The sequence below is a fragment of the Thermobia domestica genome, chromosome 14, assembly GCF_964235325.1.
Source record: "Thermobia domestica chromosome 14, izTheDome1.hap1.1, whole genome shotgun sequence".
NCBI lineage: Eukaryota > Metazoa > Arthropoda > Insecta > Zygentoma > Lepismatidae > Thermobia > Thermobia domestica.
In genome coordinates, this window is record NC_137467.1 from 149,170,372 (window position 1) to 149,196,001 (window position 25,630).

General features: G+C 37.7%; 1 protein-coding gene and 1 long non-coding RNA gene across 5 annotated transcripts in view; one reads left to right on the plus strand and one right to left on the minus strand.

Moving 5' to 3' along the window:
* Positions 1 to 25,630, plus strand: part of LOC145670391 (LIRP-like) — a 103,933-nt gene that overhangs the window by 30,753 nt on the left and 47,550 nt on the right. The window contains exon 1 of one of the 3 annotated variants that reach the window (XM_081739014.1): positions 19,583 to 19,740. The exons of 1 other annotated variant lie outside the window; for it this stretch is intronic. The gene's annotated coding sequence lies outside the window, so the exon portion shown is untranslated. Of the gene's footprint in view, positions 1 to 19,582; positions 19,741 to 25,630 lie in introns of those variants that run through there. One more of the 3 variants, XM_081739013.1, reaches the window with a different exon arrangement.
* The window catches only part of LOC145670393 (uncharacterized), a 95,986-nt gene that overhangs the window by 23,163 nt on the left and 47,193 nt on the right, over positions 1 to 25,630 (minus strand). The window lies entirely within an intron of this gene.

The window sequence follows — 25,630 nt, forward strand, 5'->3', positions numbered from 1 at the left end:
TTTTATTTCCCGAATAAATCAATGAAGCGCGGGATACTTTGTTCAGTATAGATGTAGAGGGGACACTCTTGCACAGTCGTGAATTTTTTTCCCGCCCGCCCGCAGAAAGCGTCAGTCCGCTGGCAGCCGACGAACGAGTGAAGATGTGTAGTGAGCGGTCTTTGAATTTCATTTTGTAAAATGGCAGAAACACTTGAGCAACAACGATATTGCATCAAATTTTACCAAAAGCTTAGCGATACTCAAGTGAACACGATTCAATCGGATCGGAACGTTCAATTTTGAAAGAGAATTTGCACGTGAAGAGAGTGTCCGCGAACTTTGTTTCAGGCTTTCATCGCCAAAACACAAAATTTCTGGGTGTTGTCACGCTCCCTACTCACCCGACATGGCTCCGTGTGACTTTTGGTTATTTCCCAAGCTGAAAATGCCACTAAGAGAGACCCAATTTCAGTCAAGAGAAGACATCATGCGGAATGAGACGGCACAGTAACTTATCATTCCTAAACCTGCGTTCCAGAAGCGTTTCTAACAATGGTAGGAGCGCTCGGAGAAGTGTGTGCATTACAAGGAGACTACTTTGAAAGAAATTAGTGTTTCGAATTTCAAAATCAATAAATATAGTTTTGCCAACCAACGGTTCAATACTTTTTGAACACACCTCGTATATATATATATATATATATATATATATATATATATATATATATATATATGTGTGTGTGTGTGTGTGTGTGTGTGTGTGTGTGTGTGTGCGTGTGTGTGTGTGTGTTAAAGTTAAACACCAAACCATTGTAAAAGAATATTAGTTAACGCTATTATAATAAACACATTTTTATTGCTCTGCTGTTGGTATTACAGTCCAGTACATATACAGATACATAATTCTTGCGTAATATTAACCAGTAATTTAATCAAAGATTTGTCTGGTTATCTAAGAGGTCAGCTAACGTAACACTAGAAGGTCAATCACGACTCTTTGATTATTGAAAGAAAAAAATCCATTAGTTTAATTCATTTATGTGTTTTCTTCATTTGTTGATAATATTTTATATTAGTGTATTAAACTTTAATGTTTATTTTCAACTATTACATAATATCAGGGAATTAATTGTAAATGGAAAACTTTCGTCGAAATTAATCGTGCACAGCACACTCTATAAACTGTAGAGCATTTTTTTTTAACGTTCCACAATGGTGAAGGTTAAGAGACACGCTGATGGTAAGATGAATGATAATTATGGAATGAATAAAGTAGGAGGAAACGGGAGAGCTTAGAGAAAACCCACGCAGGTGGTGTTTGTTCACCGCAAAGACCACTTGACGCGAGCTGAAATCGAACAAGGGACCCGACATTCTCTACCACTGAGCCAGTCCGGCCCTACAGGTATAGTTGTTCATAATCATAACTCTCGTTGAAACCAACTAAACCAAATTTGTGGTTATGGTATGAACACAAATACTGTATAATCTGCACGTACGATTTTCTTCTTTAAAAGAATGCAGGCAAGTACGAAAAAGAAACAAACGCTATTGTATACAAAACTTTGGTATCATACAACCAGTGGCGGCGAAACCGGCTTCGGGTGTAATCCCCAATATACAGTCTCTGAGTGTGCTGACGTCACCAAGCTCATAGGTCGTGGCCACCTTATTGTTTACATCGCACATATGTTATGCATTTTTCTTGTGTGTTTGGTATTTTGATTTTTTTCAACAATTATTTTCGACTATTCTACTTCTAAAAAAAAGGACAATTTTTACAATATTCAAATTGCCGGTTTTATATCCATCAAACATTATTCTTCTCATGTGGAGAATGAGTACTTGTACCGGGTGATGCACGAAAAACCGCCCGGCACGCCACGAGCATATACAAAAATACATATAAAGCGTAAAGGTTTGGTTACTTACTTGCTTTATTTACTGAAGTGATCTCGTGATCTTTTGTCTTTTCCAGTAAATGCTGAAAATGACTGCCTTGTGTTTCAATACATTTTTGTGTGCGCACTAACACGTTATTATACGTTTTCCGCAACTCCCGTTTTGAGTGTTTACATGTAATGTTACATGAAACCAGGCTTCATCACTCATAAAATACAGTATGGGGTCCAACATTCCATTATGAACCTCTTCAAGTAATTCACACATTTTTGCTTATCTCCCTCATTCAGTTCTTCGACACATGTCAGTTTCATTCGTAGATCTTTTAAGACACGTTGACAAGACCTACACGAAATAGGCTATTCACTTGTTGCGATAATTTCCGTGTCGACTTCTTTGGACTCGGAATCATTCGTGCTTGAATATCTGCAATCACAGTAGGTGTACGAACAGACGGAGCTCGGTTCTTTTTTTGGTTCCACACTGCATTTGTAGTACGCCACTTCTTCACCAAATACTGTATACTGCTCTTTGCCGGTACGGGAACGCCAGGAAACTTGCTTGCTAATGTGTTCTGCGTTTCCTCGAATGAACGGGTAGACACGTACGCCTCCCTATTGCGATTCTTTCTTGTAGTCAAACTCCATTTAGGGTACCAGGAAGTCTTTTGGGGGCGGGATTTACCCTCCGTGGGTACATTCCTCATGTAGGTGATAAGTATAGTATCCCCCTAGAGCTTTAGATCCCCTATAGCTTTAGAAATCAAGAAGACTAGATTTAAAAAAATAATAAATGTTCAACCTTTAAACGCCCAAGGAGGCAATTGCTGCGTCTCTCCCTAATTAAGCTAAGAAGAGAATTTGGTATCAATGTGTTGCTGAAGAATGAAGCTTTCCGCCAATATGCACTTTATGTATGTGAAAGGAACTATGGCGGAGAGGGGGTTCGTGTTTTTTTTTTTTCATCAGCTTTTTTGAGGGTCATTTTCCCCTTGGAGTAAAGTCATAAAAATTGGTATGTGAAGCAATGAAGCAGTCCACTATATATTAATACCCTGCAAAAATTAACTAACTAACTAACTCTATTGCCTATGGAACCCGGAGGTTCAATGCCGCGTTCACAAAAGCTCTCCACTGACTTCTATCTTTAGCTAACTGCATCCAGTTTCTATTTTGTATTCCAATCTCTGCGAGATCCATCTTAATATTGTCCTCCCATCTGCGCCTAGGTCTTGTTAATGGTCGTTTTCCGATTGAGCTTCCAGTCAAGACTTTGAAAGCGTTTCTACTTTCTTCCATTCTAGCTACATGACCCGCCCACCTAAGCCTCCCACACTTGACGACCCTAACAATCTTGGCTAAACCATATACCGGTAACTTATGAAGTTCCTCGTTATGAAGTTTCCGCCATTCTCCATTCCAGTTCGTCTTGGGTCCGAATATTCGTCTCAGGATCTTGTTCTCAAATACTTTCAGTCTATATTCTTCCCTCAGAGTAAGCAGGGGTGCCCACAAGGGGGGCTATGACGCAAACTGCGTCATTGAAATATTTGGGGGGGGGTAAAAATCTATATAAATATGTTTGGCGGGGGGGTAAAATTAATCGAAAAGATTTTTTTTAATGGAAGAATACCTATGGATAGACAATTGCGGGGGGTGCGTCATGGACATAAGGGGGGGTGGGCACCACTGGAGTAAGTGACCATGTTTCGCAACCATACAGAACAACAGGCATGATTATCGTTTTGTATATTTTAAGCTTCGAATTCCTCGATAGAATTCGCGACGACAAGAGATTTTGAACCGAATAATAACAAGAATTCCCTGCTTTTAGTCTACATTTAATTTCTTCGTGAATATGATTTTCCTCGGTTAATATTGATCCTAGATATTTGAAAGTATCCACTTTATCAAAAGTATTTAAAAAATTTAACGCATCCATAATTTGCTGTATTACGGTCCCGACGCACTTCCATGTATTTAGTTTTCTCTGCATTTACTTCTAAACCCATGTCCCTGCAAGCGTTTAATTAGATCTCTGCATTTCTTTCTATTGTTCTCCTATCATCCCCTATTAAATTTACATTATCAGCATATGCCATAACCTGGTTAATATCGTTCAACTCTAGGCCCTGGTTGCTATCTTTGATTTTCCTTATAGCGTATTCCAGAACAAAGTTAAATAATAATGGCGACAACGCATCTCCTTGTTTCAGGCCATTTTCGACGTGAAAGCTCGTGGACAAAAATTTTCCTACCCGGACTTTACTTTGGGATTCATTTAAACATATCTTAATTAATATAATTAGCTTTCTCGGTATTCCAAGTTCTGTAAGAACGTTGTATAATGTATCTCTCCTAACCGAGTCGTACGCCTTTCTAAAATCAATAAATAGTTGATGTACCGGGGTATTCCCACTTTTTTTTCGAGTATTTGGCGAATTGTAAATACTTGGTCAATAGTTGATCGATTTCGTCTAAATCCGAACTGATAATCTCCAATAATTTCATTTGCGTATGCAAAAATACCCTGCAAAAATACTTGTCTTAATATGAAGGGAGTAGAGGAGGGACCAAGTTGGCCAGCTTTTTAGTCTAATTTTTTTACGTAAGTTACTTTTATTTTCTGGACGGTTCCATATAAGACAAGATATATTTTCACTGAATTGGTCTAGAAACATAATTCTTGTTTCTGTATTTTCTACGGACAATAATAATAATTTTAAAAAAATGGTGTGTGTATAACGTGGTACTGTGGGAGAAGGGGGGCATATCAAATTCAATGAATGTCGAAAATGATACACAGGGCGTTTTTATTGGAAGTTTGTTCTGAATTTTTATCTCGCTTTGCATTGCTTTGAATAGCTACCATTTTTTCTATTATTATCACAAGTGTATTTCTTACACATTAGTTTCATTTTGTCAGCGTAGAGTGGCTGTGAGAATTGCCCGGCCAGGACCCACAAAACTCTATTTTTTCATATTTTTTAAAAGGATTTTTCGTTTCTTCTTCTTCTACGAATAGGGCTGGAATTGCACAAGTGTTACATCGTTGGAATTGGTGTTGATAAGGATCCGCACGATATAAGATTTGAGATTGTCACGTCTCGAAAATGTGCTGTGAAAGTGATGTTTCGACTCTCATCATCACCGTCTCCTTTAGCCTAACCGGCATAACCGTGGGACGTAACACTCAAAGATTTCAAAGATTTTCGAAAAATGTATATTTCTCTATTGGAAGAGCTGTGTCTGGACTCGAATTTTGTCAGGAAAATTCTGTCTCGACTCGTCTCGTGCGCATCCCTAGTGTTCGGTAACCTTACCAACGAGGTATCAGTCATCACCTTGTGATTAGTAAGGAGGGGGGGGGTCGCCAGGGCCTCTAACGTGAGAGTCTACGATTTCGTTAATAGGGATGAGCACGAGACAAGATTTGAGACTGTCTCGTCTCGAAACTGTGCTGTGAAAGTGATGTCTCGACTCGAAAAATGTATATTTATCTATTGAAAGAGCTGTGTCTCGACTCGAGTTTTGTCAGGAAAAATTCTGCCTCGACTCGTCTCGTGCGCATCCCTATTCGTTCAAATCCCTGCCCGGTATATAACGGCTAAAATAGTATCCACGTTTCTTTGGAATCTTCTTTGTTTAAACGTTCTACTACGAATTATAAATCAGCGAGGCCTTGTTGACATGACATAATTTGACCGAAGTATCAGTAATTGCTTTATATTAGATAAGCAAAGAATATATTTATAGTTAATCTCATTCTAATTAATTATTTTTGCTTCTTAATGTGATAAATAGTTGATGTTTACAATATGCGAAATGGCGTGAGGAACACTTTACTTTGAAGGAAACAGATAAAAAGAAATAAGACACTTCCAAGTAAGCAATTTTTGTATAATACTACTGTGTTAGTATAATTTTGCACTCGTGCCAAATTCTTACGTAATAGTATTTTATGTTTTTTTTTTTTTTTAATTTTGTTTTAAGTTCTGCATTATAAGCGATATATAATGCATTTTCCTTGGATGTCAATGAATGCTTTTTACAGTTTATCAAGGTTTTTGTTGAAGTTCAAAGGTCATATTATTTTCTCTCTTTTTTCCCTTTCTTTTCAATGAATGATAAACGATTACGAATACTATTTTCATTCTAATTCTATGTTCTTATTTCACTTGAATCAGTCAAATTGATTAGTGGGTTGACGATGCTTATCAGGGGCTCCGTACCCCCCAATAAAAACTTCTATCTATATTTTCAGAAAAAAAAAACAGTTGAGAATGCTCCTACAGCATTGCCAGAACGACCTTAAAAAGAATGGAGAGATGGACCGGAAAGGATAACAGTGATTGTTCCAACATGTAAAATTAAATCTTTTTTCCCGCACCTTCTGTTCTCGCAAAAATTCGAAAAATATCATTTGTCTATAACTTATGGTCCTGGAGATATGACTCCTTAAATCTCCCGAAATTCGAACTTTTTTGGCCAATATCTGAGAAACGATGGCCAGTTAGCCAGTGGCCACCGGTTACTGTTTGGTACCAAAACGTTCACTATCCTCTTAGGTATTGGTCAACACCAATATCATCTCTCTATAACTTACGGTTCCCGAGATATGGCTCCTTAAATCGACCATTTTTGGTCAATATATCGGGAATGGTAATAGTGACGCGAAAAATTCCACCACTTTCTCAGGTAGTTTTTGATGCTCTATCGAATGGAGAGCTCAAAATTGAAAAAAAAAATCCGCAAATAACAGACAAACAGACAGAGAGAATTCAATAACGAACTTTCTTAAGTTCGTTGATTATATTAGATTGATTGTTTTTGTAAAAGTACAGATGAAGTGAATAGTTCATTTTCAAAACGCCTCTTGTCCGTTTTTGATTCAAAATTCAGATAGTTAATAAACTGAGATTTATTTATTAACTTTCGTTCTTATTTGCTTTCAAAATTTTAAAAGGATTTCTAGTTTAAACTTCACCTGAATTGTGAATTTTAAAAAATGGACAAGAGACGTTTTGAAAATGAACACTTCAAGTGTAAGATCATATTTTCATGTTACATCAATCATTTCCCTGTTAAATAAATGTTGTTTTATTGGGAAAGGGTACAAAGGTATCTTGAGTCACGGATTTTCAACGAACTTAAAAAAATTTCGATACTGAATGCTTCATCTCTGTCTCTCTCTCTCTCTCTCTCTCTCTCTCTCTCTCTTGTGTGTGTGTGTGTGTGTGTGTGTATCTGTGTGTGTGTATCTGCTATTTGCGAATTCTTTAATTTTGAGCTCTCCATTCGACAGAGCATCAAAAAATATTTAAGGGTCTTCACTACAGCGAAATTAAACTACCGCTAATTTTAGAGTTTTTTCTGTAATATTTTCAAAACAAATACAAATATTCGAAAGGCAGAAATGTAGTGAACTAGACAATACGATTTTGCATGTGATACCGTTATCACAACTCATCTATCTGCTTTTGATTTTCAACTGTAGATAGATTTAGCATTTTTTTTGCGGGTTCTGTAAATAGCGGCATACAGAAAGCAGATAGGTGAATTGTGGTAAAGGTATCACATGCAAAATCGTACTGTCTAGTTCACTACAAATGTTTCTGCTTTTCGAACATTTTTATTTGTTTTAAAGATATTACAGAAAAACTCTAAAATTAGCGGTAGTTTAATTTCGCTGTAGTGAAGACCCTTAAGAAAGTGATTGAACTTTGCGCGTCACTCTTACCGCTTCCGAGATATTAGCCAAAAAAGAATTCTGATTTTGGGAGATTTTAGGATCCATACCTCGGGAACCGTAAGTCATTGATCAATATCTAAGAGGATGGTGAACATTTTGGTACTAAATAGTAATCGATGGCTACAGTGTAACTGGCCATTGGTTTAGCCAATGACCAGCGATTATTATTGGTACCAGAATGTTTATTATCCTCTTAAATATTGATCAACACTAAAATTATCTGTCTATGACTTACCGTTCCTAAGATAGGCCAAAGAAGTTCCGACTTCGGGAGATTTAAGGAACCATATCTCGGGAACCGTAAGTCATAAAGAGATGATATTTTGCGAATTTTTCAATTTTGAGCCCTCCATTTCGAGCACTTTTATGATTAATTTTATATTCTTTCAACAGTCGTTTTACATGTTGATTATAAAATTCACCTCATAAATATGTTTGTGATTATTTTTTATTTTTAATTTTTGTTATTGCTTTTACAATTTCAGGACTTTTCTTTGTTTTTAACGGAACACAATATGCATATCGTGAAAAAATATCAATACAATGTAATAGCCTATATATTTCTAATCATTACTATACTTTGCAATTTTTTGGATATCTGCTAAATATATTTGTAATGTTTGTTGTCTCGATAAAACAACATATCGTAGAACGTTTTAAAATAACTTTTAAACAAAACATGTGGGGGGAAAATTAGTACTCAAGGAAATAAATGGATACATATATTACAAACAATGTTTAATAAGTATAATAATAAAGTGCTTTGAACAATTGAACTGAGAAAGAACGTATGTGGCGTACATAAAAACGTAGGTTACATGTGTAAATCCTGCAGTTTTTGGACTTAACGTACAGCAAACGTGTAACTGAAAAATATATTTTATGCGTATTTTCCGTATAAGTGTTCCGAATAAATGGATTTTACGTACGAACGAAAGAACTGTATATAGTTGGTCAGGATCTCACATACAAATACACGTATGTAACATATAGTTGACGTACGTAATATACGGAAAATTGTTAGATGTCAGACATCCTGTAATGGCATGATGTAACATTTAAGGGCAGTGCATATGTACCGTATGGATAACATATGATTCGTACTGATTTCTGTAGTAAACATAAGGATTCTGTATATATATTTGTATAATATACTGCTGTCCGAATGATGGATTTTTCTCAGTGTGGTATAAAGCCTGTAGAAATTAGTAAAATTATATATATATATATTTTCAAGTTCGTTCTGGCAACGCTCTTGGACCATTCTCAACTTTTTTTTTTCTTTCTTGGGGTGAGGTTCAGACCCACTGGACCTCACGTGGGTGCACTCCTGTACAGAACGAAATTTAAACCTATACTTGGAACGCTGAACCCATATCAAGAAATCATTTCTTCCTATCCGTTATTATTTTTCGTGTTACATTTGTCGACAGATAGGCGAACCCACGCTTAGGCATATGGAAATGTAAAAGTCGAAAGCCAGGGAAAAATAAAGGTTACTGTTTACTGTTTCGAACTTAGAACCACACAAGCGTTCTGCTGTTAAATTGTTTCCGACAAGTTCAAATTATTGAAAGAGTTAGATTTGCTCAGCTTTGTATTTCTGGAAAAAAAAAGTTTTCTTCTTACGAACAAACAACTATCTTAAAAATAAAGCAATTGATAATGGGAATTTTCCAACTTTTTCACGGTTCAAGTGCCCTGTCTGTAAGATAAAAGGTAATAACCGAAAACAAACATGAACTATGACCAGATGTCTAACATAAAGAAAAATAATCGTGTTTAACGGATAAAATTGTTAAAATATAAAAGTTATACAGTGCGAACAATTATACCTATACAGAGTACAATAATCGTGTCAATTTCAAACACTAAAGGACTCTTATCAGTGGCGTATTTAGAGGGTGGCTATCGGGCTCAACCCCCTCCCCGAAACAAAATTGTTATATGCACAACTTCATTAAAACTTGTCTACAACCCCCCAAAAAACACAAGTCTTTATTCACGTGTTATGCATAGCCCTCCCCGAAGCCAAATTCTAAATACGCCACTGACTCTTATATACAGGCTGATCCGTTTGCATCCAGAAAGTCGAACTTGTTCCTTAGCTAATATATTCCACTCCATCATCATCGGAGGGTCCGCGGTGGCTAAGTGGTAGAGGGTTCACCTCCGGTGCTTGGGGTCCCCGGTTCGATCCCAATTCGCGTCGTGTGGACTTTCTGGTGGACAAACATCGTGCTCGTGGGTTTCCTCGGGGTTCTCTCGTTTTTAGCCACTTTCTTCATTCCACCATTTCATTCATTTCTCATCATCACCGTCTCCTTTAGACTAACCGGCATAACCGTGAGACGTAAAACTTAAAGATTTCATTTCATTTTTCATTTTTTCCACCATTGTCGAGGAGGACACGGTGGCCCAGTAATACAGTGCTTACCTCTAATGTATGGGATTACTGGTTCAATCCTTGACCAAGAAAGTTTGTAGTGGATAACTCGTGTTTCTTGGTTTTGTCTGGGTTCTTTCGCTTCCTTCCACATCCTCATTCCACCGATTCTTCCATCATCACTCAATTTTCTTAATCATCTGTCTCCCTTACACTAAAGGGCATAATCGTGGGATGTTCAACTTAAAGATTTATTTCCATTTTTACGGCTATCGATCGTATTTAGTGTAATGGCAACTGATATGAACCACTGCACGACATCGCGGTTTCCGCTCTAGCAAACTTGATTGCTACTATGTCAAGTGTATATTTTCTCACTTCTGCTTGCTGATTTTCTAGAGGCCATTGAATAGGTATATGCAAATTCGACTTGATGAAAGGTGCCAAAAAATAGCCCGATCTATTTATATAGACCTAAATAAAGATAAAAGTGACTATGTTTGTGACTTTATACCTCTTAAACCACTCGACCGATGTCGATCAAATTTTCAACATAGATGAGGTTCAGGGCTGGGATGGTTTCTATCATTTCACTTTGACGGTGCAACTTAGGGGAAGGAGAGTTGGAGATATTTAGAAATTATCGAAAATGACTGATATTAGTATCTCATCCATAATTTTCAGGGTCACTGAGATGAACAGTGGGACGCTTCCGACGTCGTTTAAATCTAAATTAAGCCCACAATAGTAATATATTATTTTCATTTATGTAGATTAAGTATATTTTCTGATTTATCATTATATTTTCTTCGTTTGTATTGATTTGACTCAACACAATCCTAAAGATGCAAAAGTCAATTATAATTTCTATGTGTATTGTCTCAAAATAAAACGCTGGTTATTCATCTTCACCAATTTAATGCCCCAGGCAAGAAACACCGTTGTTGGGCAAATACTAAGTATATTAACAGTATAATAAATCAATAGAAAAAGGAAGTATTAAAAATATGTAGTGGTAAAATATACGATAAGAGGTGTTACCACTCCCCACGCCGTAACAAATTTCTAACTGAAGAAACGCAGGTTTTGTATTCCATTGAACAAACTCCATTACGGAATGGGGCCACTGATCATTCTTATCCGTCATAATTGCGATATTTCTGTTTCTAGCGGAGAAAATAACTACTACAACATTGCGTGCTGTCATCTTGTTCTACAAAAAGTTGATGAATCTTGCAACTAATGATATACATTAAAGTACCGATTATTATCCGCGGAGTTGGACGGCGCAGCAATAGCAGATTTTGAACTACATTGGACAATATCTTTTCAACTTCATTTTTACAATTGCGAACTCTCAGTTATTCTGACCATTAGTATACTTTTGGATAAATGGTGGCAAATTGTTGGTTTACAAACAATCACTTTAAATGTTGGGCCAACGTATTTTTCAATATTATTTTTGTTATTACCAATTACCAATCATACCACTTACTAGCCTGCTGGATAAATGATGGCAAATTGTTGGTTGGCCAAAGTTAACGTTAAACTACGTTGTGCCAATGTATTTTTCAACTTCATTTTTGCAATACCTATTCCCAACAATGGTTACCAAATGGTTGAGGATTGCATGGGATGCAGCACTTAAAGATTTGATTTTATTTCTAAGCAGCCTACATCATTAACCCTAGAAATTCCAAGGGGGGGGTGTCCTCGCTTACTCACAAGGTAGTTTTTCTTAAATTCCAACAAAATTTTATCAGCCAGATGCTCTTTTTTTAACTTATTTGTTAGTTACGGCTATTTAGACAATTTGACATAGTGATATAAAAAATGAGTTTATAAAAGCTTAGAAGAGAGGGTAATGGGTCTAAGGAGCCCTCCCATGGGACTACCTTGGACCATTTCATTTAAAGATCATTACAAATTTAATGTGAGTATTTGACTCTTGCCTGGCCAGAATTTCAAATCTAATTTTATCTTCCATGTCCCCTAATTAAATAAACTATGTATCTTTCTACACTACCCAACCAGACAATAGTTTTGTATTATTGTCGGCCGATGTGTGTGTGTTTTTATCACTTCCTTGTCATCTCGACATAAACAAAGATCACTGGTATTTTCCTGCAGAGGAAACGAAATAAATCTTGTTTGTTTCGTGTACGAGAGTACATGAATGCTTATCTGAGATGGCATGGATCAATGAAAAATTGACGCATGACTCACTGACCGTAACCCACGATCCACCGTAACCACCATACACCACGACCCACTCTGAACCACTACACATCATACCCCACTCTGATCCACTACTCACCAAAACCTATTGTCATCAACTTTGGCCCACGATCCACGTCCTCCTCTTCACTAACTAAAAAGTTTACACTTGTAATACCATAAAAGAAGGTTGTGAAATTATCACTAATTGGAGTTTGAATTGCTACGGTCAATCGCTTAAACAGCACTCTGTTACAATAACGGTGAATCTGACCTTCACGATATAAAATTGCAAAGTGTTTGTCATGGGTCATATAACAACGAATTTCAATTTAATTATCACATATAATTATTTCGTTGTTGTATTAGATACTTTTCAGTGGAAAATAGGATGAAATTTGAAAATCTCAAACCAAAATAAAGTAAGCCAACGTAAAGAGGAAAAAACAGTGTAAAATTCGACTGTGTCTCAAAAGCCAAGTAGTACAGTAAGTCCTATTGGTATTATAACAGTTACAAATATCAATATCCAAAAGTGCCTGAAGTTCTTTTTTCACTTAGATATACTCATGTTAGGTAAGTAAATAGAAACAAATGAAAATGGAAGAAAACCGAGGTTTCGAAAGCTAAACGTAGACAAATTCACCAATGTTCTGAAGATGCTGTCTACAATACACTGAGGTGAGTGGATCAGGGTGGATCACGGTAAGCAATGGGTGGCAATGGGTCACATCCTGTTGACCTACGACCCACTGACCCACTCACAAGTCTCGACTCGCGACCAGGTTGGGCATATTTCAATTGAATTAACAATTAACAATTAATCTGTAAATTTAATTGTTAATTGCAATTAACAATTGAAGTAAGTAATGATTAATTGTTAATTGCAGTTGGCCATTAATAAAGGAGAATCAATTGCAATTAATCAATCCATTGAAAGCAATTGCAGTGGAAAGTAATTGCAATTGAATTCAGTCATTCAATTGTAATTGAAATTAATTGGCAATTAATTCAATTGCAATTAATTTCTACAGCAATTACTTTCAATTGATTGATCAATTGCAATTGATTTTCACTGATTAATTTTCAACACTGTAGTTCAGGGAGGGCGTGGGGCAATGAAAACTTTAGCCACGACCAACTGACCCACCACCCATCGTGACCCACGACTCACCGTGGCCCACTCTGACCCACCACCCACCATGAACCACCCTCACCCACTGTGATCCACAGGACCCACCGAAACCCATTGTCATCAACTCTGACCCATGATTCACACCCTTTTCTCTACTGACTAAAGAGTTTAAACTTGTAATAAAACAAGGCTATGAAATTATTACTCATTGGAGTTTGAATTTCTACGATCAATCGCTCAAGCACCGCTCTATTATAATAACGGTGGATCTGATCGTTCTAATATAAATAAAATAGAGTTTGTGTGTCTGTTTGTCTATCTGTGTGCGGCCTGTGGACCAGACGAGTGGACCGAAAATTTTCAAAATTTGGTCACAGGTAGCTTGTTCTAGGCCCCAGATCAAGACGAAGAGTTTTGTTTTCAAATTTCAAACTAGGGGGGGTCTCAGGAGAACGTTTACCGGGACCTGCCTGGGGACCAGACAAGTTGGCCGAGAGTTGCCAAATTTTCGTCACGGATACCTTAGTCCAGCTCCCAGACCAAGGCGAAGCGTTTTTAACAAAATTCGAACCAGGGGATCTCAGGGGGGCGTTTACCGGGACATGTAAAAGTAGTAGAAAATGACCGGTATTAGTGTCGATTTCATAGTTTTCGCGGTCGCTGAGATCAATGGTGAAACTCCGATCGCGTTAACTTCCAAATTTACCCTATTCGGCTGCGATAAGGGGGAAAACTGGGGGGAGGGATACCGAAACGTAAAAGTAATCCAAAATGACAGATATTTGTGTCAAATCCATAGGTTTCGCGGTCGCTGAGATCAATGGTGATACTTTCATTAGAGACGATTTTCAAATTCAGCCACCATTGTATGCGGAGCGGAAGTCACCGGGGATGGAGAATTGCGAATTGTGTAAAAATAATGGAAAATGACCGATATTAGTGTCAAATCCATAGTTTTCGCTGTAGCTGAGATGAATGGTGATACTTCCACAGACGTTGACTTCCAAATACAGCCCTCATCAGCTGCGGGCCTGAGACGTTGTTTTTTTTTTTTTTTTTTTTTTCAAAATTCGAACCAGAGAATCATAAGGGCTTCTACCGGGATATGTAAAACTAGTAGAAAATGGCAGATGTTAGTGTCACGTTCATAGTTTTGGCGGTATCGGCTGGGGGCCAGAGGCGATTTTTTCACAATTCGAATGAAGGGGGTCTCAGAGGGCGTTTACCGGGACATGTAAAAGTAGTAAAAAAATGACCAATATTTGTGTCGAATTCATATTTATCGGGGTTGCTCAGTGACACTCCCAATAGTGTTTACGTTCAAATTCAGCCCCCATCAGCCTTCCCAATGAAAACACATGTACGTTGTCGGATATATATTCACACAAAATATATCCAATTTTAGAAATGTTTCTTAATTGTTCTTTCGTTGTTCAGTTTGTTTACATTGATATTTTATCTGATCCGTGCGAAGAACGGGCATAACAGCCAGTACGAAATGCTAAAGTGTGTTTCTCATGGACAAAATTACATTGAATTCAATCATATAGATATAATTATTATAATAATCATCGATAATTATTTTCTTGTTGAATTATAGATACTTTTCAGTGGAAAAAAGAATAAAATTTGAAAGTCCCAAATCAAGGTAAAGTAGACCAATGTAAATGAAAAAAAAAGGATAAAATTTTCCATATAATTAAGCGTACCGTACAAACTTAAAATTTCCATGTAATTAAGCATACTGCACAAGTTTTATGTCTCTTTTTTTCACAACTTGATTTCCTTGTGCTCTGAACGCTAAACACAAGCTTCAGCAATTATTATAATAGAAAGCAGTGGATATATAATGCGAAGCACTGTATTTTTTGTTTCTCAGTGTTTCTCAGCTTATATGGATTGTTTTCGATTATTTTTCACAAATCAACCCACTACCAATTTTGCATACGTTTTCTGTTTATTTTTAGCTCCATAAATTGATGTCGAGTTTCGTGTCGAGCCGAGTTTGACAAATAGCTCCCTCGTTCAGATCGTTTTAACTCGTTTTGAAATCATGGTGTGATTATAATGGAAAGAGAAAGCCATGAAAAATGTAAGCAGTAATGCGGAATACTTTTAGTGATGCTCACAACAGGGTTGCATTTTGTCCCGTACTTTTAGTGTATCTCGTCTCGTCTCGATAGTGAATCGAGTATAGATTTTTATATAACGAGACAGCGTCAAATGCCGTGAGCACCGGTGTCATTAACTTGTTCCGCCACCAACGAATTTCGAGGTGGTTTCTTTTGCATAGTTTTGTGCCATTTTGTACGCCTATTCTTACTTTTTGTGCGTCACCTCAAGTGGGTCAAAACGAGCCTACAAATATGGCGGAACAAGTTAATGCTGTTCCGCCACCAACGAAATACGAGGTCGTTTCATTCACATCGTTTTGTGCGTGTTTAGTGCTGTTTTGCGTGCCTTTTTCCACGTTTTGTGTGTCATCGGAGGTGGATCAAAATGGGCCACCATGGTGGAACAATAATGACCCATGTTCCGCTACCAATGAATTTCGAGCTGCATTCTTTCGCATCGTTTTGTGCGCCTATTCCCACGTTTTGTGAGTCACCGGAAATTAGTCAAAATGGGCCCACAAATATTTCGGAACAAGTTAATGCTGCTCCGCCACCAACGAATTTCGAGGTCGTTCCCTTCAAATCGCCTAGTGTCTGTTTTGTGCGGTTTTGTGCGCCTATTTCTACGTTTTGTGCGTCACCGGAAGTGGGTGAAAATGATCTTCCAATATGGGACGAAAATGACCAAGAGTTCTGCCACTATCGAATTTCGAGGTCGTTAATTTCACATCCTTTCATACTTATTTGTGCTGTTTTGTGCGCCTATTTCGACGTTTTATGAGTCACTGGAAGAGGGTAAAAATGGGTCTCCAAGCTGGGACGAAAATGACCCACTTTCGCGCCAGTATCGACTTTCGAGGTCATTTCTTTTGCAACGTTTAGTGCCATTTTTGTGTCGTTGTGTGCACATATTTCCACGTTTTGTGCGTCATCGGGAATGGGTCAATGTTATCCTACAAATATGGCGGAACAAGTTAATGCTGTTCAGTCAGGAACAATTTCGAGGTCGTCAAGGTTTCCTTCACATCGTCTTGTGCGTGTTTTCTGCCGTTTTGTAAGCCTATTTCCACGTTTTGTGAATAAATGGTAGTGGGTCAAAATGGGCATTCAATGTGGGAAGAAAAATAATCCACTGTCCCACCAGTATCGAATTTCGAGGTCGCTTCTTTCGCATTGTTTAGTGCATGTTTTGTACTGTTTCTGCGCATTTTTCACTTTTTCAAAAAGTGAAAACGACAGAAACGACCTCGAAATTCGATAATGGCGGAACAGTGAGCCATTTAACTCCCACTTTAAAGGCCCCTTTAACTCACCTTAGGTGATGCACAAGACAAAATGAAATGAAATGAAATTTTTGAGTTTTACGTCCCACGATTATGCCGGTTAGGCTAAAGGAGACGGTGATGATGAGAGATGAATGAAATGGTGGAATGAAGAAAGTGAGAGGAAACGGGAGAATTTCGAGAAAACCCACGCACACGGTGTTTATCCACCACAAAGTTCACTTGGCGGGAGCAGGGTTTGAACCCGATACCCCAAGCACCAGAGGTGAACGCTCTACCACTGAGCCACCGCGGCCCCGATGCACAAGACGAGAAATAGGTGCAGAAAACTTTTTTTAAAAGGCACTAAACGATGCGAAAGAAACGACCTAAAAATTCGATAGTGTCGGAACAGTGGGTCATTTTCGTCACACCTTGGAGGCCCATTTTGACACACTTCTGGTGACGCACAAAACGTCGAAATAGGCGCACAAAAGGATACGCGATGTGAAATTAACGAACTCGAAATTTGATAGTGGCGGAACTCTTGGTCATTTTCGTCCCATCTTGGAATTCCATTTTGACCCACTTCCGGTGACGCACAAAACGTGGAAGTAGACGCACAAAACTTCATAAAATGATGTGAAGTAAACAAACTCGAAATTCGTTGGTGGCGGAACCAATAACTTGTTCCGCTATATTTGTAGGCCCATTTTGACCCACTTCCGGTGACGCACAAAATGTGGGAATAGGCCCACAAAGCGACACAAAACATGCACAAAAGATGCAAAAGAAAGCACCTCGAAATTTGTTGGTGGTAGAACAAGTTAATCACGCCGTGAGCACCAATATAAGTTTATACTGTAGTTCTTACCATTAAGGCTGAGAATTTCACGGTTCAATTTTTTAACCAAAGCAGAAGCCCAACCGGCTCGGCTCGTAGTGATGTCAACATGCTCGGCTCGATTCAACTGGCTTGGTTGGGATGACCCATCGGCTGGGTTCAATTGAGCAGATGGCTTGAGCCGGCTCGGTAGGGACGAGTCATCGATTCGGCTCGATTGGAGCCAATGGCTCGAAGCAGCTCCGTTGAAACGAGTCCATCGGCTGGGTTCGAGTCAGCTCAACTGAGCCGATGGTTGGGGTAAGCAATCAGCTCGGTTCGATTCGGCTCGGGTGAGCCATCGGCTCGAACTGGCTCGGTTGGGAGAGCTGTTGGCTCGGCTCACTTCTCGGTTTGGATTGATAACTGAATGAGCTGTGAGCGAGCCGCTTGAGTCGTTGACAACCATAAACCCAGGTCGAGCAGTGTTGAACATGTTTGCCTGTAGTCCTATAACTTTTAACAATTTTTGGTTCTAGCCCGAATACTTGCTCCTCCTAAACTCAAATCTAGAACCTCGTAACCGATACCATTGCCTCCTGAAGATTTCTTGACGACCGAGATCGACAGTCAACTAATATTTAGTATTCAGATACAAACCGCCAATATTCCATGTTTATACACGGTGTTATAATAATAATTCGCTATAGTAGTAATAGTAGTATCATTGATAATTATATTGTTTATGTAGGATCCTTGAAAAGAGTAGTACTTGGAACTACACAAAGGATTTAGCTGGAATTGGCTCATATTGGCTCGACTCGACTCGAAACTCGATCGGAATTCGAGTCGAGTTGGAGAAAATTGTTCGAGCTGAGTTCTCGAGTCGAGCTCAAAGATGTCTGCTTCGAGTCGAGTTGAGTTTTAAAGAAAACTCGCTAGAACTCACTCGTGCCCATCCCTATTGTATGCATGACGGACATATAGAGTTCTTTCGAGGGTATAAAACCATAAACATAATATATTTTTAAAAATACTGAGTTTCACGACTTTCTTCCCAGGGGGCGAAGGGATGGTAGTTATCCAGCATTTCTTATAAGTACCTTATTAGAAATATGTAAGACAGTAACAAGTGGGCAACACAATATACACACATCTTCTTATCTTCAGTTTTAATTGCTGATTTCAATTGCAATTAACAATTACAATTAACAATTACAAGTTTCAATTGTCAATTACAATTAACAATTAAATGTTTCAATTGCACTCTTTCCGATTGACAATTAACAATTAAAAGTTTCAATTGCCTGGTGACCAATTAACAATTAACAATTGACGAAAATTTAATTGCAAATTTTATGATTGAATTCAATTGCAATTGAAATTAATTGTCAATTACAAATTGAAATCAATTGCAATTAATTTTCAGAGCAATTACTTTCAGTTGATTGATCACAATTTCAATTGATTTTGCCCAACACTGCTCGCGACCCACTCACTCACTCCATCTCTGGACCACACTACCCAACAGGCAATAGTTTTGTAGTATTGGCTAATTGGCAGCCGTTGTGTCTGTTTTTATACACTTTCTTGTCATTTCGACATAAACAAAGATTACTCGTAGCTTCCTGTAGAGGAAACAAAACGAATCTTATTTGTTTCATGTACAAGAGTACATGGATGCGTATAAGATAACAAAATTTAAAATAGCTCCTTTATCTTTAATTATATAGAGAAATTACTAAGAAGCCGTTTGAAGTCAGCCCTGGGATGACCTGTTACCTAAAATAACTTGGAATCCCTAGGGTTAAGCTGATCCAATAACGAAATGAAATGCAAACAAACGCAGATGTAAGAGATAATTTTTATCGTTATTAAGGTAAAAAGGCAGATAGAAAGAGAGAGACGGAGAAAAGACAGTAAATACACTTGGTAACACAAACATGGACCAATGCTTGTTTACATTCGATAGTCAAATTATGACCAAATGCGATAAGTTCTCATAGGTTGGTACCTCTGTTTCGCTAGGCGCGCGTGTACCACATGCCCTTCCGAGTAGCTAGTAAGTTCGTTGTCTGTGATTTTCGTTTCTTTCTAGTATTGTTATAGTGTCCGATGAAAGCACTACTCAGGACAGAAAAGGGAGCCTTAGAATTGCAGAATGCAAGGTGAGAGATATTTCTTTGCACGAGTGCGTTTGATAGTAATAATTAATTATATTTTTGAGCTCCTATTGAAAGGGACAAAACTCGATGTGATTTCTAAGATTCTGAAGTATTTTGGACTTTGTTTGTGTCTTTGAGAGTCATTATCACTATTATCACCGATTTCTGTGTTTACACTGACTGTGCTGTGTTGTAGTGAAGTGATCACGTTTTCTTCAGAAGACACTTTTTGAGATATGCTAACAGACGAAACGTGAAGACACGGCTGACAGTTCTTCATTTTTTAATCATATTTAAAAGTTAAAGGTTATCCACCCGCTTACATAACTACAACATAAATGAGAGTGAAAGAGTTACCAAGGTATACTATTTTTGGTAGTGTGAAGATGATAACATCTCTTTCAATTGTTTATGAATTATCGTGATCAAAACGATAGTTTCAGGATAACGGGTGTATTTTCAACTCTCAATTTTGTTTTCCATGTTTTGAATGAGTATCTCTTGTCAAATGATTATACAGGGCTGTCGTAAATGATCTTCTCGATTTCAAAGTTTCATAAATCATGGTAATTTATTCACAATGACATACAATTGATAATAAATGAAAGAAAAAACTCCATTTAGAAAATGCGTACGTATTATGTTCTACGTCAAAGATGTTTAATAAGAGTGTCTTTTGTAATTCGACACACATCAATCCGGTAGTGTAGTTCTTGTCATATTCTTCCTAACATCTCAGTCAATAGATGCAACTGCTTCTTGAATGGGTAATCGAAATTCAGGTACATTGTTAGGTAATAATACAGATACACTTGGTTTTCAACATAATTCTACAAGAAGCCGCACGGGGTGACATCTGGCCAAGGAACCAGAACCTGACGCTCACGACAAGCTCGTTCTATCCATTGATTTGGTGAACCTTCTGTTGAGTTCTCTCTTGACATCCCGAGTCCTCGTCCTACTGGAAAATAAAATTTTCCATGTCTTCTTCCAGCTGTGCGAAAAAGCCATGTCTACAGTATGTGAAGGTAGGAAAAACTGTTTACAGTGTCTTCGTCGACAAATGTAGGGCTATACACTCTTCATAAGCTTGGATTTTTTCAAAGCCCAGATACTCATATTTTGTTTGTCTACTTTTCCTGAAACGTGGAAGGTAGCGTCACCAGTAAACACAACTGATTCAATGAAACTATTTCTCCATAAGGTTTTGCTCTCACAACACAGAACACAAGTATCTTATCTTGGTAGTAGGTTTAAACGCCTGCAACAATTTAAATCAGTATCGGTAAAATTTGAAAAGTTTTCGAAGAACCTTCCACACTATTGTCTGCTTCAAGTTCAATTCTTTGCTTGCACGAACCGTTGAATTTGTGGGCTTTTGGTGAAAATCGCATACACACGATCAACTGTTTTCTCATCAACTCCTGGTCGGCCTATTGATTTCCTTTTGCAGATACGCCCAACTTTTTTTTTATATTGTCTGCACCACTGCCGAACTGGGTGCCCGAGTGGTGGATGTAACCCGAACTTCGTCCTGAAACCTCGTAGAATACTAAATAGTTCTTACGCAAGGAGTGCTTGGGTGCCTCAGTAATAGTGTGTTTACTTCTGCTGCTTGGGGTCTCTGGTTCGATCTCAAATTGCACTAGTGGTCCCATGTAGCGTAGTCACTAACGCTCTCGCCTTCGGTGCGAGCGGTCCCGGGTTCAATTCCCGGTGAGGGCACTCGGTCAAAAAAGTGTAAAAAGCTTTTTCAGGCCACCCATCCTGAATGAAGTTTTCCTCATTCACACCAGGCAAATGTCGGGATGGTACCTAACATATAGGTCCCAGGCCGCTTCTTTCCTTCCCCAATCCTTTCCTTTCCTTTCCTCGGATAGTGTGGGATGTCATCCCTCATATGTGACGGGTTAACATGGCCATAGATGTGGAAAGCACAGAAATCTAAAATCCTAAACAAATTGCACTAATTGGAACACCTTCTGCGTGGGTTTTCTCGGGGTTCTCCGATTTCGTTTACTCCATCATTTTATGCAATATAAATCATCACTGTTTCCCTGAACCTCAGTGTATAATCGTAGGACATTAAATTAAAAGAAACAAATAAATTTTAAAAAGCCAGTGTGAGCGCAATTCTTAGCTTGAAATAAAAATACAAATTAAGAACTGTTATTTCTCATACTTCAATTATAGAATATATAGGTTATAAATCTAAAGTGCACGTATGTAGTATTAAATGATCTATGGGATGAGAACTTGACATACAAGAGCTTCTCGCCTCATTATCCTATAGATCTCCACCCCCGCTAATTGCGTCATATGTATGCATTTGAGTAATGTGTTGACAAACTCATTATCTCTTCACTCGTTCCTATTCATATTTCAACTTCCTCTTCAATGGTCGTTTGCATTATATTCTTTGACATTTTTAGCTTTTCATCATGGTGTAAGTTATCTTGACTTGTAGATGATCCATATTACAACGTGAGAAAGACAAGCGACACGTATTTTAAAGTATGTTCAACAAGGGGTATAGGTGTACGCTTAACTTGGAGGGATTAAAACAGTCGCTACGCATAACTGCCTTCCGGTTTGTGGTTAATATAAAACTAAAGGAAAGTAGAAAAGATATTTCTAATTAGTTAGGTTCTTACTCTCCTCCTTAGACAAGAAGAGCGATTTTGAATTCGAGATGACACGATAAATTTTACGAGTTTCGTGGGCAGCACTAGTTCACTCAAGGTTTAGATCTCAAAATGAAATGTTTGAGTTTTACGTCTCACGTTTATGCCGTGTGCGCTAAAGGAGACGATGATGATGAGAAATGAATGAAATGGTGGAATGAAGAAAGTAGGAGAAGACCGGAGAAGCCCGAGAAAGCCCCCTCCCCCACACACGATGTTTATCCACCACAAAGTCTACTTGACTCGACCAGGAATCGATCCCACACACCAGAGGTGAACGCTCTAGCACTGAGCAACCGCCGCCCCATCTTAGATTTCAAACGCTATTTCAGTGTTGTATGATTCATAATAAAAAAAGCTATAAATTGATAAAGAGATTATACGAACACAATGACGAGAATTTATCAATGTTTTGATACACAAATTTTTATGCAATATTCTCCAATAATAAATATGGTTAGAAATGTTGTACCCTTTGTGTATCTCTCGTGGTACGGAAGGATTCTGATAACTCCTAGGTAGAATGAAAGAAAAATCAGATCATAATTTTAAATTTACAAAAGGAAACGATAACTTTTCTAGGTGAGATAAGAAAAGACTAGTCAAAAATCTAGAGAATATGAGATGTGAAAACTTTATTTCTTGTTTCATTGGTAACACAATCCCCTCTTCCGTTCAGAAACCAAATATATGACCTGAATTACTCACCTACATCCTCAGATTTCTTCCTCTTTCGAAAATATCCTTCCATCATGATATTAAAAGTATGAAAAATAAATATGACCTTTTGTGTTCTTAATCCAACAGCGAGATCATGAAGAATGGGACCTGCTATTAACGTGGACTCCAAACTACCGCTGTAACTTGAATTCGGTAGACCATGTTCCTTTAGCAGTTACTTCCACGACAGTCCAGACAGTAAGACACACACAAGAGTACTTATAAAGAATTAAATAAGCTTAAATAATTTGTATAAGAAACTTAAGCTTATATATATTGGTATGTTCTTTATGAACAATGGAAGAAGCATTATTCACATCTTCCAAAGTTTTCTTGTTTAAATAAGATTAAATGAAATTTCAAGTTTACATTCCTCGGTTATATTCTGTAGACTAAAGGAGACGAGTGATTAATGAGAGTGAGTAATTATTTAACTATTGGTCGAAAAAGTATTTGGAAGGAAATGGGAAAATCTCGAGAAAACCCACAAACACGATACCGTTTCACCACAAACTCATTTGACCTTAAACCGAATCAGCATCTGCTTTAAGAGTCTTCATCCCGGCGTAATTAAAATACCGCTAATTTTACAGTAATTATGTGATATCTTCAAGTAGATAAAAGATAATCGAAATGTGGAACAAGAGCGCCCTAGACAATATTATTTTACATGAGAAACCGTTGTCACGACTTACTTATCTACTTTCAATTTCGAGCCATTTTGAAAATCGGCATTTATTTTCGCGTTTCTAAACAGCTGAAAACGGAAAGCTGTTAGGTGACTTGTGATAACGGTACCTCACGCAAAATAACATTGTCTAGGGCGCTTTTGTTCCATATTTCAATTATCTTTTATCTATTAGAAGATATCACATAATCACTGTAAAATTAGCGGTATTTTAATTTCGCCGGGATGAAGACTCTTAATACCAAACCAAACGCTGGCATGGCTTATTAGTGGAGTACGTCTGCGGCAGTAACTACAATACGCAGAGGTGAGCGAGCGCTCTATCACAGAGCCAACTATCACCAGGATGGCTTTTGTTGGAGTTGTTACTGCTAACCACAATAATCTTAAAAGCTTAAAATCTTCCATTAAGAGAATATAATCTTTGTATTATTTCCAATTAGCATGGGGTGAAGCCTTCTTACTTCCTGCCTTCCATTTCACATTCTTCCCTTCTAAAATCTTGTGAAAATCTTTAATTTCACATCCTTTCCTTCTAAAGTCTCATATAAATCTTTATTCTCACATCCTTCTATTCTAAAAGTATTTTGAAAATTTTTATCTTCACAGTTTTTCCTTCTAAAAATCTTACGTAAATCTTTAAGTTCACATTCTTTTCTTCTAAAAATCTTATGAAAAACTTTTATTTCGCAGTCTTCCCCTCTAAAATCTTACAAAGAAATATGTTTGAAACTTTAGACATGAACGTGTTCCTTAGAAATCAGTTTTAATTAGAAAACTGATTATGATCAACCTATTTTAGATCTGAGTTACAACAAAAGTCGAGTCAAAAGTGTTTTCTTCTTACCTTGAAAATTTTCTCGTTTCGTATTGTAAATTTATGTACAAATTTATGCCCTGACTTTTTAAAAATTAAGTTCGTCTAGAAGTTACTTGAATTCTTCCGCGGCACAAGAGATCCACGAATGGTGTGGTATATCTATCTCTAAATCAGTGCAATGTCTTGTGTACCTTTAAACTTTGATAAATGCTCATCATTGTGTAAGTATACAATCAAAAGCAAACCACTTGGCGTGACAGTACTCTATGGACCTGAGCAGACCCAACGCGGTCTGTCAGCAACTAAAACATGATCTGAGTGAGTCGCTCTATCTCTAACAAGCATATCAGGAACTTTCAAGACCTAATGGCTGTCACATCTTTTATACACGTGACTCACCTAGTTTGCCTCACGACATTGGCAATTAGGAAGCACCGACCGGGAATCGAACCTGGGATAATGCAGACGTGATCCAACGCTCTAATCACTGGACCACGTACAATGATTTTTGCAATTTATAATTTTTATACTATAAAGCTGTAACATTAAAACAACACAGAAAAATTTTTGATCTATAACAGAAAGTTTAGAAACAGTTGTTAGATTGTTTCATTTCATTTTGTACGTACTATCTGGTCCACTTTCTACATTTTCAACGAACTTTAAAAGTTCTTTACTGGATTCTCCATGTCTGTGTGTGTGTGTCTGTTATTTGCAAATTTTCACTTCCATTCGACAGAGCATCTAAAACTATCTGAAAGAAGTGATGGAAATTTTCGCGTCAATCTTACCGTTCCCGAGATATTGGAAAAATAAAATGAAATCCTTGAGTTTTACGTCCCACGGTTATGACGGTTAGGCTAAAGGAGACGGTGATAATGAGTAATGAATGAAATGGTGGAATGAAGAAAGTGGGAGGAAACGGGAGAACCCCGAGGAAACCCACGCACACGGTGTTTGCCCACCACAAAGTTCACTTGG